This window comes from Felis catus, chromosome C1 (genome assembly GCF_018350175.1).
Source record: "Felis catus isolate Fca126 chromosome C1, F.catus_Fca126_mat1.0, whole genome shotgun sequence".
NCBI classification, from domain to species: domain Eukaryota; kingdom Metazoa; phylum Chordata; class Mammalia; order Carnivora; family Felidae; genus Felis; species Felis catus.
The window spans coordinates 147,709,918-147,723,449 of record NC_058375.1 but is presented as its reverse complement, the minus strand read 5'-3'; the positions used below and the strand labels follow the sequence as shown (position 1 = coordinate 147,723,449).

At 41.1% G+C, this 13,532-nt stretch overlaps 1 long non-coding RNA gene across 2 annotated transcripts in view; it reads right to left on the bottom strand.

The window, feature by feature from the left end:
• Positions 1-13,532, bottom strand: part of LOC111561856 — a 55,535-nt gene that overhangs the window by 17,212 nt on the left and 24,791 nt on the right. The window contains exon 1 of one of the 2 annotated variants that reach the window (XR_006583241.1): positions 794-1,269. The exons of the other annotated variant lie outside the window; for it this stretch is intronic. This is a non-coding gene — a long non-coding RNA (uncharacterized LOC111561856). Of the gene's footprint in view, positions 1-793; positions 1,270-13,532 lie in introns of those variants that run through there. 2 annotated transcript variants of the gene reach the window in all.

Genomic DNA, 13,532 nt, shown 5'->3' with positions numbered 1-13,532 from the left:
CTTCTTAGCTAGAATTACTGCCCTGGGATTTAAGGGAGTCAAGAGATTGAACCTAGCATGTTCTCATTCAAAGATAAAAATGTGGCTGGAAGAAGGCAAGTTTCCAAGAAAAGCATCTGTATATGCAGAACGGACTTTACCTACTGCGTCTCGAGAATCCTGCTATAGGTTAAACAGCCAGTTCTGATCATTTGGAATTACACTACCTGCTCCCCAGTCTACACACACACACACACACACACACACACACACACACACACACACACTTTTGCCTCCTATCCATCAAAATGGTCCAATAAAAAGAGTTAACTCTCTGGTGGAAACAACAGGTTCTAAATCAGAACATGTTTTTATTTTTGCTTTTGTTTTTGTTTTATTCAAAAGAGAATCTACTGAAGATGTCCATAACCAAGTGGATGGTGAGTTTATAAGTTTGGATAGTGGTTATGACAGAGTGTAAGAATACGTGCGAATGAAAATCTATTTAGGTAGAAAGGTAAAGGCCTGATTCCTGGGATTGTAACAAAGATGAGACAACTCTGTGTGTGTGTGTGTGTGTGTGTGTGTGTGTGTGTGTGTGTGTGTGTGTGTGAAAGAGTGAGAGAGAGAGAGAGAGAGAGAGATGTGTGAGTCCTGTAATTTTCATGTCTAAGACAAAGCTTTCCATCCCAGTGGTTTCCCAGAAACTAACAGTTAGAATAAAAGTGTAGTACTTTTTTCTTTCAAATAGAGAAAGAGCCACTACTTTTTCCATCAGAGAAACTTAAGGTTTAATCCCAGCTTTTTTACTTACCAGTTGCATTATGACTGTTACAGATGCTCTCAGAGAGCTGGAAGGGGAGAAGGCAACTTAGCACCTACAATTAATGAATATCACAAATGTCCGTCCTTCCTTCCTTCCTTCCTTCCTTCCTTCCTTCCTTCCTCCTCCTCCTCCTCCATCTTCTTTTCTTCTTTTTCTTTCTCTAGCTAACTTCTTCTTCTTCCTCCCTTTCTCAATGCCCCTCCCAGGTAATGGACTATTCTCAGTTACTATGACTCACAGAGCACACCTAGTGCAGTGGTCAAGGAGACCAGGAATGGGACTTGGAGGAACTTGGTCCAAGTCCTTGCTCTACCACTATGTGGTGTAACTTATTTAACTCCTTTGAACTTCCAGAACTCAATTGCCTTGTTTTATGGAGGAAATTAATATCTGCTAACCCCACCTAAAAGAGCTAATGTGAAGATTTAGAAAGATGATGAATGTAAGAGCTTTTACTTTTGCTCCTGTAGTTGCTAAGAAAATAAAGGTCAGATAAAAACTGCTCAATTCTTGCAGATGGTTCTCACAGAATTCTCTCATGTGTGAACACAATGTAATCTATAGCTTTATCCAATCACTATGTTGTACGTTTAAAACCAATGTAACAATGTGTGTCACTTAGACTTCAATAAACAAAAAATAAATAAAAACAATAAGAGAAAAGAAAAAAAGAAAACTGTACAACTCTCCACTGGTAGGATTATGAATAGGGGTGAACTTTTTAGAAAACAAAAGTTCTTTAAAAAATTTAAAAAGTTTATTCCCTTGACCATTTCTGTGAATCATCCCAAGCAAACGTGAAAAATCTTTAGGTACAAAAATGTCCATTTGAGTGCTGTTTATAATAGAAAATACTTCCATATAAAAGTCATCAATAGACTATAGAATGTAGGGCACAACCACTTGATATCCGTATGCAATGTGTTTCAAAGAAAATGTCATAATATGGGGAAATGCTAATGACATAAAGTTAAGTAAAAAAATGCAGAATGCAGAGGGAAAACATTTCTGACTCTTTTAAAACCTACTTATTAAAAAGGATTGGAGGAAAAGCAAATAAGTTGATGGTGTTTGTGTTCACATAGGAGTTTTTTAAAGTTTATTTAGTGTGTGTATGTGTGTGTGAGAGAGAGAGCAAGAGAGAGAGAGAGAGAGAAAGAGAGACAGAGAATGAGTGGGGGAGGGGCAGAGAAAGAGGGGGAGAGAAAGAATCCCAGGCAGGCTCCACATGTCAGTACAGAGCCCAATTAGGGGGCTCGATCTCACGAACCCTGAGATCATGACCTGAGCCAAAACCAAGAGTCAGACACTTCACCCACTAAGCCACCCAGGCTCCCCTAGATGGAAGGAGTGGTTTTTTTTTATTTCTTTGATTATAAATAATGAACATGAGTTGCTTTTATAATTAAAAAATATATATAAGTTAAAATAATACAGAAGCACAATTTTCCTAACAGTATTCCACAAATTTCTCAGAATATTTCTTATGAAATAACACAAATCTTAATAATATGAAATATTAGGTAAGTTACATTCAAGAAGCAGAATAAGATAGTATTGTTTTGTTATTTTATAATTTAATAGAATGAAAATTAGTGAGGTTCAGCTATGAGTGTAGATGTTAAAGAGTGAACTGAATCATAATGAATTCTGAACACCCAGCAGTATTGTCAACAAAATTGTATTTATCTCTAGGGACCAGAGCAGCCAAATAATCATGTTTGTATTCAGTTTAGTTTGGGAACCTTTATGTCTCGTTGCGGTGGAAACGATTGCACATTCTAACTGGTTTCAGATTAGGAACATAGCTTGGGTTCCTGTTAGGACCTCTGATATTTCTCTAGCCAAGGTATAAATGTTATGTTGGTAAAATAAGAAGAAACAGTGACAGAGAAAACTCCATTGTTTTTCCTAAATTTAGAAATAGTTTTACCTCTACATTCCCAAGTGTTGCTGGTGGGTTGTGTTCTAATCTTATATCCACTCTATGAGGCAATACTAATCATTCAGTTTACAAATGCAGAAGCCAAAGCTCACAGAAGTTGGAAAACTCGTGCAATATTATACAACCAGTAAATTACAGAACAGTAATTTCTCCAGTTCTGTCTGGCCATAGTGGCCATTTTCTTTCTCTGCATGGGGACTGTAAAACATAAGCTACTGGGCTTGGACTCAGACTGCCTGGGTTCTTGGGTAAGTTACTTTATCTTTGTTCTTTAGTTTCCTCATCTATAAAATGGGTATAGTGAAAATAATAACTGCTTTGCAAGATTGCCTGAAAGCCAGAGATAATGTTTGTGACCCACTTGATGTTCAGTGAACAGAGAATAACTAGCCCTCATAATTACACCTCCCAACATTGAGAGTCTGAAAGACACCAGCTTTAGAGAGACTGACGTGAAAAAGTAGGGTGTGGCAAAGAATGCAGCGTGTTCATCAGACCCCAATTCTTCTCCCTCTTGAAAGCCTTGTAGAACGTATTCCCAACTTCCCTGCAGTGAGGTGAGGTCATCTGACTGAGTTCTGGCAAGTGGAATTTGGGTGGAAGTGACACACTTACTTCTCGGCGTGACTCATAAAAACCAGTATCTCACTGAATCCCTTGCCTTCTGGCTAAATGCAGGAGATGGAAGGCTCTAGATCTCTGAATGGCTGAATAGTAGACACCTCTCTTTACTTCATCACTGTTTTAGATTGAGCAAGAAGCCACTGATATTTTAAACAGCGTTAGCCCACCTGATCAATAAGAGGTTTTTAGTTCTGTCAACATAGTTGACAAATGTGACCTTTGTCACTTAGGAGATTTTAGTGAGAAATAAGTGAAATGGATTATGGACTGAAAGCACAGAGCTAAGTAGGAACCTGAGAGACTGAATTTGGTTATAATAGGCACAAAGAAAGAATGAATGGGCATGTAGTTCTGTAGAAACAGGACTTAGAGCTTCTCAAGAAAAGGGATGCTCAAAAAAAAGCATGAAGGAGAAGACATGAGGCTAAAGAGCTTAGAGAAGGGGGAGTGAGACATCCAAATTTTAGCAAACGTGTGGCAGAATAATACAGAATTATTGTAATAAGGTAAGTGAAACCGAAAAACAGAAGTAAGAGAAGAAGGCAGACATTTTTGTGTGGAAACTATTTGTCCAGCAGCATTCCTCCACCAGATTCCCAGGAGAGAATGTGGAAAAATTACTAAGGAACCAAAGGAAGATGGCTTGCCAGAAAGAAAGCACTAGAGTCAGAAGACCTTGCAACCATTCATGGTGCCAGCCCCTCATCCCATCACCAATGTGATTCAGCGGGTGCCTGTTCACTCCCACTCATCATCCTGGGTGTGACGTCCCAGCATACCCTGGCCACACCATCCATCCTAGCAATGCCATGGCTGTCACTCCACCTGTCCCTTCCTATGTGACATGAGCACTGCATCCTGAACCAGCAGCCTTATGTTCCTATGGTAATCCTCCCATATGCCCTGTAGAGAGGGCCTTTCTCACTACTATCTCTCCATCTCATACACTTCTTTGTCTCCTTCTTGACTTTCTATGGGTTTTGTGTATGTCTGGGTCTGAGGCTATGTGGGCATGTAGTCTATGAGTCCTGTAGCCTCTTTCAGCTCTGTAGACCAGTGCTCCTCAAAGTTTAGCTAACATAACAATCACTGGACTCTTTATGGGCTCCTTTTCCAGAAATTCTGATTCAACAGGTTGGGGATGTATGTATCAGAATTTGCATTTCTTCTTTTTTTTAATGTTTATTTCTTTATTTTGAGAGAGAGAGAGAGAGGGAGGGAGAGTATGTGTGTAAATCCACATGTGAGCAGGAAAGGGGCAGAGAGAGGAAGAGAGAGAATCCCAAGCAGGCTCCTAGCTAGCATGGACCCCCAACTGGGGCTTGATCTCACAACCACGAGATCATGACCTGAGCTGAAATCAAGAGTTGGACGCTTAACCAATTGAGCCACCCAGGTGCCCCCAGAGTTTGCATTTTTAATAACGTTCCTCATTCATGCAGATTTTGCTGGTCCAAGAACCACACTGGGAGTAACACTGACATTGAGGACTCACTCCATCAACTATACTGAATCTATCCCCTTTCCTCCCCAGTGGCCACTGCCCCAGGCCTCTGTCACAGGAGTCCTAACTGGGCCACCAGCACTTCCTATCTCTCGGTATAATAATACATGACACGGAATGCAAGACTAACTGCTACTATAGGAATGACCTTAATTCAATCTAATTCATATTTATGAAGCACATCATCCACAGCCTTCGGTTATTTCAGTAATAATTATATACTACTTTAATTATTAGTGATAACAAGTTTTCCTCCCCACACCACAGTGGGTCAAGCCATCTTTGCCAAGAACCATCTGGGACTTCTTTGCTCTACATTTCTCCCACTTCCTTCCAAATACCTCAAAAAACGTTAACAAAAACTTTGTGTCTTTATACATCTCCAGTGATCCTCAACCTAATTGCACATTAAAATCACCAGGGAGCTTTTCAAAAAACACTGGTTCTCGGGCTCCAATTAATTTAGACGCTGAAAGTACTTTTTAAAGCTTCCCAGATGGTCTGATGTGCAGCCAAAGTTAGGAACCCCTGCTTTGGTTCTTTGTTCTGAAGCATCCTTCCCCTCCCCCCCCCCCCATTTTTCATGAATTGGAATCCTACTCATTCTTCAACTTCATAGTCAAATATCACCTCCTCCATGAAGGCTTTTCCAAGCATCTTTCCTCCCTGGTCAATATGGATTCCCCACACTGTGCTCCTAGAGCATTGATTTAGCATTTCACATGTTAATTTTCTGTTTCCCCAGAAAGATTGTGAATTCCCTCATGCAAGCTGTCTCATATATCTTTTTTTAATCCCTAAGGCTTAAATTCTATTTGTTGAATTAAATTTAACTGTTCAGGAAGTGGAACAGAAGTACTATTAACTTCCTCCTCAAAAACATTTAGAGTAACAGATTCTTAATTAGTTAGTGGATCATAGCTGGTTTCAAAAATAAAGCATTCCATGATGTTAATACACTCTCCTTCTTCAGAATAAGCCTCAAAACCTTAAGGCAAAAGGACACCTCCTTTCTTCTCTTGGTGAGGGGCAAGAGGACATTTACCCATAGTTCCCTGTTAGACAAAATGTGGTCAGGGAAGCAGCACCCCAGCAGCATTGCCTGGGAAGTTTGTTAGAAATGTAGAATCTCAGTCCCCACTCTACACCCACTGAATCAAAATCTGGTTTTAACTAACTCTTATGCCACTCATGTGCACATTAAAGTTGGAGAAATACTGCCATCCACTTTCTCCTCCAACTTCTCTTACCCTTTCTGTTTTACTCTGTGAAACTGCTTTCACTATCTGGAGATTTCCCAGTGGAATCTATGAATCATTATTCTGCAAAAGCATGCCGTTCATCTACTTCAGTGGTTCTAAACTCTAACAACATTTCAAAATCACCTGGGGTGCTTTAAAAGGTATTGATACCTTGGCCCCCACACCTAGAAATTCTCAAACCAGCAATTTTATTCTCTTGTATGAATTATAATACTCCTATTAATTCATAAGGGGGGTATTCTTTAGTTTTCCTTGATGTCTGCTCCCAATGTCTGATGACCCCTTTGTCAAAAAATTGGAGAGCTTGTCCATAGAAAGTTTTAATCCCCTTGATAAGAAGCACTTCTAAGATGATCACTCTATCAGGGACCAAAGGAAAGACTAATTTGGGCATCAAACCAAATTCAATTCAGTATGAATCTGTCAATTGCAATACTTTGATCTTTCCAAGATATATATTTTTTACTAAATAGAATTGCTTTTACCGTGTCTTCTTCAACCTTGTTTGGTATTTTCTTTTTCTAAAACATGGGCCAAAGTTGCCCAAAGTTAGGAATAAAGTCTTTAGCAAACCGTGAGAAGTTACACAGAATGGTTAGTATTATATATCAGTGACCAAAGGAAAGTGCTGGCTGAGAAGTCTTTCATTTTATTCTGACCTTCATCTTCATAATTTTTACTTTTCCTTTCCTTGACCTTCCTAGAGAAATAAACATGTAGGAGGTTACCTCTGTTTGGGATGGGTAAGAGGAGCACCTTCTGAAATGCTGACATGATAAAGGCTCTAAGCAAGACACTTCACACAACTCTTAGTGAATCATAGGGACCTCGCAGGAATTCCTTAAACCTCATGAAGATTATTAATGCTCTATTATGTTCTGCGAACCTGGGGCAAGAATTGGAGCTAAATTTGCCGACTGCTTTGGCAGATTTATGTCTACTCCTGAGATGAATAACATACACAGTATTTTAGAAGTGAATTCTATGTAAGGTCCATCACAAAGCACATGAAATCACTTCATAATAGGCGGCAACACAGTTAAATCTCCCTTAGGCATTAGGAGCCTCCTTTAATTATTTTTTAGATACAGCCCGTGATCCTGGAATTAAAGGCTGAATCCCAGGCTGAACTTTGATTTTGTTCACTCATGCAGGCTGAACTTTGATTTTGTTCACTCATGTTTTTTGTGACATTTTTTTGCCTCACTTTTTTTATTGAGACATAACTGATACACTCCCCCACTTTCTTAGATGAGCCAAACCCCAGAACCAAAGGATGAAAATTCCATTGGAAAGAAAATGTGCATTGTTTTTGTTTTGTATTATAAGCTACATTCCAATGTATTGTCTCTAAACTGAAGAAATTTACATAACTGTAGAGGTTCATCTTATGAACATTTAATATAAAATCCAAAGAACATCCATCTCATCAGAATAAATAAACAATCAAAATTACTCACCCAACATATGTATTCCTGTCAGATTTTGTGGATTTATTGGAAGCAGGTAAATTTGAAGCCATACTTTTTACTATATGGATAGTCATTCTTAACTTGATGTTAAGAAAAAGAATTGCAGGGGTGCCTGGGTGGCTCAGTCAATTGGTGTCCAACTTCGGCTCAGGTCATGATCTCAAGGTTCGTGGATTCAAGCCCCATGTTAAGCTCTGTGTTGACAGCTCGTAGCCTGGAGCCTGCTTTGGATTCTGTATCTCCCTCTTTCTCTGCCCCCTCCCGCTTATGATCTGTCTCTCAAAAATAAATAAATGTTAAACATTTTTTTAAGAAAAAGAATTGCAATTTGCTATTACAGATATGCTATTAAATTAAATTGCAATGTTAAGAAAAATATTGTGAGTTGCTATTAAATTAAAGATCAAATCATAGTGGTTCAGCTCCAAGTTAGAATGACACTCTCCTTTAAAACATGTTTTCTTCTAAAATTGCTTAATGGAACTATTCCCTGAGCATTCTAAAGTCCCTTATCAATTCAAAAATATCCTCCCTGACATGGCCTTTTATACTCCAACCCAGCTCTCAGAATAGCATTCCCCCTAGAAGACAGACTTCTTTTGAAGCTGTGGCATCCTGTCTCTTTGACCAGATTGGTTAGCTTATTAACTGTTGACCAGTGAGCCTTTCTCTCACATCTGGCCTTAGTCCAGCATGGGTCTGGTGGCGCACACTGACTTATTTATTTTGAGACAATAGTACATGGATGTCAGTCCTCCATTGATTTCCATAACAACTCCACCAGGTTGTGTCAAAAATGTGTCCAGTGCACGTGAGAACTTCCAGTTTCCAAACATTCCATTTTCTTACCCCATCCCATCCCTCACCAACTTGTTCTTATTCTTTGTGATCAGAAGTGAGGAAAACATCCAAAGTCAGGACCTCAGAATACCCCTTTATCTGAATGTTCCCCATTCAAAATCACACAGAAGTTCTGATAAATAAACAAAACCTGTCTCCCAGGGTCTCTTCATTTAGCTAAACCCTAGCTAAAATCCAACAAACTACCTGTCAGAGGCCAATCCAGGTAGAAAAATGAACTACAGTCCAAAATTTTTAGAAAACAGAGTATCTGTTAAGAAATCCATGAATTCACAACTTTGCTGCTGCTTTTCGCTTTATGCTTTTGGGACAGAAAGTCTAAGAGACTTTTGAGGAACTTCATCTTGTTCCTTTTTTGCCACATTAGTCTCATGGTTTCCAAGTCAATCAAAGTGCCCAAAGAGCAGCAAATACAAGGCATTTCATAATACACATAGATTTCTCTCTACGAATGTGCATAACAGCCAATAATCAAATGTCCATATCTTTTTTTAAAGTTTATTTATTTAGAGAGAGAGAGAGAGAGCAGGGGAGGGGGAAAGAGATGGTGGAAGAGAGAATCTCAAGCAGGCTCTATGCTGTCAGCTTAGAGCCTGACATGGGGCTCGAACCCAGGAACCATGAAATCCTGACCTGAGCCAAAGCTAAGAGTCAGACGCTTAATTGACTGAGCCACCCAGGAGGCCCTCAAATGTTCATATCTTACCTGGGATCTCCATGTTAGAAGATACTCCTCTTCCTGGTGATAGTCACTCTGGGCAAACCCCTCAAATTCCATGCTGGCCTCCTTTGGTCTATCCTGGCCAGCTAACAAAGCTTACAGAATGAGACGGAAAGAGAATAGGGAACCAATGCAGCAGACTAAAGCTTGCCACTGCCACCACCAAATAGGTATTGGTAACTTTGCCCAAAGTATTCACAAATCCCTGATCCTAGTAAGGGTGATGACAGCTTTGAGGCTAAATAAGTCTGAACACGTGTGTTGCTTCTGTCACTTGGGACAGTAGCTCCTGTTTGTAGTTTACAATGATACAGATGTCTCTTACCTCATGACCCACCTCCAACTGCTCCCCCTGCTGCGCTTTCCAACCACCACTGACAGTTTGGCGCCTCAGCAATTGCCACCATGAGGCCTCCACACTTGTGTTTGGTATTCCATGCTGCATGTCTCAATTTATTTTTAGGGTATAATGAGTCCAACCACCGAATTCCAGTCCGGCATTTACCTCTGGCTCTGACAGGTGAAAGTGGTAGCTAATTAGAAAAGTGTTAGATAATTAATTACTCCTTTGAATTAATTAGACTGATTAACAAGTCTGTTTCCAGTGCAAATTCTGTCAGCCAATGGTCTCAATCACTAATGGTGCCAGGTAATGCCAGCCAAGATTTACGGGCCCCGTGTAACATGTCACAGGACATTAGGGCAAGAGGTCATCATGTGGGTGACATGCTAAATAGTTTTGTGGAGTCTACGAAAGCAGAGTACTGATTCCTGTCTTCTGGAGAGTCTTCAATTATTTTCCCGTTTTCAATCTTTTCAAGACCCAATCCTACTCTTCTGGTAGGTTGTTCCTGGATGATTGTTTTAATTGTATTGCAATAGGCCAATCATCTGAATGGCAGTGGATAAACTTCATTTTTAGAAGCATGTACACAGACCGCACAAGGTAAATGCAGGCCATCATTGGCTGTTTTACAAACAAAGGCCGTGTGCCAGGCAGAGCCCCACGACTCAGCACGACCTTGAGGTCAGTATGCTTGTTTTCTCTCTGCCAGATCCATGCTCCATGGTGTCTGGCCTCAGACAAAACCCTCGATTTCCCATCATCTTCCTCCACAGTGTCAGCATTTTTATCTTCTCGCTTCCATAACAATTCTCTATCTGGCTTAATTTTGCCACTACACCTTTAACATGGAGAGAAGAAATCAGAGTCCTGGTGTGCAACTGGAGGACATTAGGGTCTCTCTCCGTTTGATTCACTTTCTGCTTCATCTGTGAGATGGTGTAGACATAGAACCACACCGATACCCCGAAAACAGTGTCCGTATCACTCTGGGGAGGGCCCTGGGTAGGAATTGGGGCTTCCAGAACCTTGCCGTGAAGACTGGGCATCCACCTCAAGCCGGGCCCTGGGCTAAATTCTGAGAACACAAAGAAGATGAGATGCATGGCATCTGCCCTAAAGGCATTTATACTCTAGTGGGAAAGAGAGATGAGCAGGGTTATCCTAGTTATAAAATATATACTTTAAAAGTTTACACTTAAGGGATTGGCATCTTGACTCTTTTAACAAAGAGTACAGTCAAATTGTGCTGCTAATCACAAGACATTGCAGGGCCTATCAAAATATTTCTTAATTCATCACACACCATAAACTTAATAGAACATGAGTTTAAAAGTAGCTTATAGTCTTCCCTTCTCTCAGTGCAGTTGGTGAATTTTTATATATACATATTTACAGTCTAATTTTAGACCAAACAGCCCCCACCTTTGGGCCCTCCAGGCTGGGTCTGCCTCCTTGAGACCATGCCTCAGTGCTCTTTTCTTTTCTTCCAGACCAACCCTTTTTGCCCTGGGCTCAGAGTCTCTTCTCTGAGAGTGTCTCTCCATGAAGCCCCTTTGGGTCCTCTCAGTTTACCTAAGGCTGCACAAAACACTCTTGTCTGGGAAACCATTACACACACAGGCAAACACACAACCCCAGAGCCACCCTCACAGCCTGTGGGAGATGGGTGGCAATGCACAGCAAAGTCCCCACATCCACCACTTTCTTTCTTCCCTCTTTCTGCAGCGGGTCCCTCGTGGTGAGGATGGGGTAACAAAGAGTGCCTATCTTCCTGCCACCCCACCCCACTCCACTATTTGGCCCAGGCTACCATCAATGGCTTGCAAGAGCTCAAAAATGTTTCAGTTATCCACTCAGATGCTAAGCAGTTTATTTTTTCATTTATTCATTGAACAAATATTGACTGAGCACACATGATGCTCCAGGAAGTCTAGGAAGTACCAGAGATACGGTTATGACTAAGACAGCTCCTGCTTCTCTGATTTCTTCCACAAAAACTTTGACATTGCATAAACAGAAAAGATACAAGTTACCACACTTCTTATACTAACCTTCCCCATGTCAAAACACAGGATTAAGTGTATCTTCATCATTCCATTTTTATTCTTTTTATTTTTTAAATGTTTATTTTTTTATTTTGAGAGAGTGAGAGCAAGCTGGGGAGGGGCAGAGAGAGACAGACAGACAGAATCTGAAGGAGGCTCCAGGCTCTGAGCTGTCAGCACAGAGCCTGACACGGGGCTCAAACTCACGGACCACGAGATCGTGACCTGAGCTGAAGTCAGACGCTCGACCGACTGAGCCACACAGGCGCCCCTATACAGTGTTATATTCTATTCTTCATACCTAATAACTAAAACTTATTGAGTCTTTGGATCTTTCCTGAAGTGTTTACCTTCCAATACATAGACTGTAGCTGCCTCAAATCCTTTTTGGAAGAGAGGAGGTACAAAAAATTAACAATTGTTTCCTTTATCATATAGACATGTTGCAGCTTAACATTTGCACACATATGTGCAAGGAAAATGCATCTTATTTTCTATTAGCCATCCAATCTCTCCCACTATGCCTACCATCCTGGAAGTTGGGGTAGAGGGTGGTGACTTTAAACTTGCCAATCAGAAGCATCTTCCTGTCTTTGTTTTGGACAGTCTCATTTAGGCGGCTTGTTCTCTTTCAAGTACACGTTTTCCTCCCTCTGCCCACTGCTCCCATCTGATATAACACACAGTGAATGGAGTGGATGGGGAGGGGCTTACTTGGTTTCTTGACAGTAAGGAAGAGAAGGGCTCTGGGATACATGTGCTCAGGTCCTTGTCCTGGGAGGTGGCAGGTCAGGCACTGTCCATTGCATTCTTGTGACAAACCTGTAGCTACTTGGGTTGGTCTGAGGGTCTCTGAATGGGGTGACTGAAATGCATGCAGCTAGGCCCATCCAGCAGTAATGGGACATTATGCTGGCACCCACCTCTGAAGTCTGTGGCTTGTCTATTCATCTCCAGCCTCAAAGTCTCCTTTCCTTGTGGCCTCTTTGTTCAGTTCCCATACCCGACAGCCCACTGGTATCTGGGAACTTCTGCTTCCCTTTGTGAGAGCAATCAGAACGTTGAGGCCCCTGAATGCCAGACATAGCCCTTGGTGTTGTCTTGGGCTGTCTCTCTCAATTCTTCTCTGTCCACCATTGGTGCACTAATGTCCAATACCATGCTGGATGGAGATTCTCCTGCAGACTTGAAACCTCTCCTGGGCTACATCAAAGGATGCAAACTTCTGGCTCCAGTGTCCTCAGGCTGACCTATGCCTAGTTGGATAGTTACATGGCACTTTCTCCCTGGCATTCATCCCCAGAGGTAGATGGTGACCAGGGACCCTGTATGAACTTCTTGCCCTACTTCTTCTTCCTGCTCCCACCCCCACAATTCTCATCACAAGGAGGTGAGGTCCTCTTTGTACCTTTTCTACCTGACCAATATGAAATACCCTTATATCATATACTGAATGCTTCCTGGCTTCTGTGCCAGAATTCAAGTTCTGTCCCCATATTCAAGTTCACTGGACCTAGCTTCTATGTTAATTAAAACAAACATTTTTAAAATCTTATTGTTCCTCACACTGCCTCCCTAGGGACTCAAACTTCCTGTTAAAAGAGTTCTAATTTCCTCCTTTAATCTCTTTTAATTCCCATTGCCCAGCAGGTAGGTAGGAATGTGGACTGTGAAAATGGTCATGTAGGCAGAAAGGAAAGAAAAACTTGGCAATATGTTTCAAAACTACTATCTCTGTAAATGTTATAAGTAATAAGAATTGAATCCCTAGCACAAAGGCCAGGAGTACCAGTGTTTGTATTTTTCCTTGGAGCACTTATCCATCCACAGTTCTGTTAGAATGCTGTACTCAAACCGTATGACACTCTTCCAGACAAGACCATGCAGAGGGGCAGTGGATGAAGCCTGTGTCATGAGTGGAGTCACTTGAAGGGGACTCTAGTGGAG